We start from the raw sequence: 2500 nt of genomic DNA, 5'->3' as shown, positions 1-2500 counted from the left end.
GTGCGTCCCCGGGGCATGCTGGAGGTCAAGGGCCATGCTGGATATGCGGTGGAGGGTAACTGCAGGAGAAGGAAAGCTCATGGGGGATTAGAGCGGAGGAGTATGTGGGTCCTTGGGGCCTGCTGGAGGGCAAGGGCCATGCTGGATTTGTGGTGGAGGGTAACTGCGGGAGAAGGAAAGCTAGTGGGGGAGTAGAGCAGAGGAGTATGTTGGTCCCCGGGGCCTGCTGGAGGTCCAGGTCCATGCCCGATGTGAGTAGCAGCAGGGCCAGCGCGCCCAGGAGCACATCTTTTTCGACCGTGAAGGAGACAGGAGGCCGACTCACTGCCTCGGCTAAATGGAGAGGGAATTTCAGAAGGGCCAGGGCAAAAGCATGGACCTTTTCAGCTGTAAGGGAGGCAAGAGCAAGGTGTGATGTAGGTCCCCGGGGCCTGCTGGAGGTCCAGGTCCATGCCCGATGTGAGTAGCAGCAGGGCCAGCGCGCCCAGGAGCACATCTTTTTCGACCGTGAAGGAGACAGGAGGCCGACTCACTGCCTCGGCTAAATGGAGAGGCAATTTCAGAAGGGCCAGGGCAAAAGCATGGACCTTTTCAGCTGTAAGGGAGGCAAGAGCAAGGTGTGATGTAGGTCCCCGGGGCCTGCTGGAGGTCCAGGTCCATGCCCGATGTGAGTAGCAGCAGGGCCAGCGCGCCCAGGAGCACATCTTTTTCGACCGTAAAGGGAGACAGGAGGCCGACTCACTGCCTCGGCTAAATGGAGAGGCAATTTCAGCAGGGCCAGGGCACAGGCATGGACCTTTTTCAGCTGTAAGGGAGGCAAGAGCAAGGTGTGATGTAGGTCCCCGGGGCCTGCTGGAGGTCCAGGTCCATGCCCGATGTGAGTAGCAGCAGGGCCAGCGCGCCCAGGAGCACATCTTTTTCGACCGTAAAGGGAGACAGGAGGCCGACTCACTGCCTCGGCTAAATGGAGAGGCAATTTCAGCAGGGCCAGGGCACAGGCATGGACCTTTTTCAGCTGTAAGGGAGGCAAGAGCAAGGTGTGATGTAGGTCCCCGGGGCCTGCTGGAGGTCCAGGTCCATGCCCGATGTGAGTAGCAGCAGGGCCAGCGCGCCCAGGAGCACATCTTTTTCGACCGTAAAGGGAGACAGGAGGCCGACTCACTGCCTCGGCTAAATGGAGAGGGAATTTCAGCAGGGCCAGGGCACAGGCATGGACCTTTTTCAGCTGTAAGGGAGGCAAGAGCAAGGTGCGATGTAGGTCCCCGGGGCCTGTTGTCGTACCATAGGCACGAGTGGTGTGTGTGTGTGGCAAAGAGTTTCTGCGCAGTGTACCAGGGGCACGGGGAAAGGTTGTTGTACCATAGGCACGAGAAAAGTTGTCGTACCATAGGCACGAGAAAAGTTGTCGTACCATAGGCACGAGTGGTGTGTGTGTGTGGCAAAGTGCTACTGAGCGGTGTACCAGGGGCACGGCGAAAAGTTGTTGTACCATAGGCACGAGAAAAGTTGTTGTACCATAGGCACGAGAAAAGCTGTCATACCAGCGGCACGGAGGAAAGTTGTTGTACCATAGGCACGAGAAAAGTTGTCGTACCATAGGCACGAGGAGAGTTTGTGTGGCAAAGTGCTACTGAGCGGTGTACCAGGGGCACGGCGAAAAGTTGTTGTACCATAGGCACGAGAAAAGTTGTTGTACCATAGGCACGAGAAAAGCTGTCGTACCATAGGTACGAGGAGTGTGTGTGTGGCAAAGTGCTACTGAGCGGTGTACCAGGGGCACGGCGAAAAGTTGTTGTACCATAGGCACGAGAAAAGTTGTTGTACCATAGGCACGAGAAAAGCTGTCATACCAGGGGCACGGAGGAAAGTTGTTGTACCATAGGCACGAGAAAAGCTGTCGTACCATAGGTACGAGGAGTGTGTGTGTGGCAAAGTGCTACTGAGCGGTGTACCAGGGGCACGGCGAAAAGTTGTTGTACCATAGGCACGAGAAAAGTTGTTGTACCATAGGCACGAGAAAAGCTGTCGTACCAGGGGCACGGAGGAAAGTTGTTGTACCATAGGCACGAGAAAAGTTGTCGTACCATAGGCACGAGGAGAGTTTGTGTGGCAAAGTGCTACTGAGCGGTGTACCAGGGGCACGGCGAAAAGTTGTTGTACCATAGGCACGAGAAAAGTTGTTGTACCATAGGCACGAGAAAAGCTGTCGTACCAGGGGCACGGAGGAAAGTTGTTGTACCATAGGCACGAGAAAACTTGTCGTACCATAGGCACGAGGAGAGTTTGTGTGGCAAAGTGCTACTGAGCGGTGTACCAGGGGCACGGCGAAAAGTTGTTGTACCATAGGCACGAGAAAAGTTGTTGTACCATAGGCACGAGAAAAGCTGTCGTACCAGGGGCACGGAGGAAAGTTGTTGTACCATAGGCACGAGAAAAGTTGTCGTACCATAGGCACGAGGAGAGTTTGTGTGGCAAAGTGCTACTGAGCGGTGTACCAGGG

The sequence above is a fragment of the Diplotaxodon limnothrissa genome, unplaced genomic scaffold, assembly GCF_057381915.1.
Source record: "Diplotaxodon limnothrissa isolate DT_005_m unplaced genomic scaffold, D_limnothrissa_male_GT1.1 unmapped_scaffold_10, whole genome shotgun sequence".
Classification (NCBI taxonomy): domain Eukaryota; kingdom Metazoa; phylum Chordata; class Actinopteri; order Cichliformes; family Cichlidae; genus Diplotaxodon; species Diplotaxodon limnothrissa.
The sequence above is the reverse complement of the archived record's forward strand: the minus strand, read 5'-3'. Positions refer to the sequence as shown.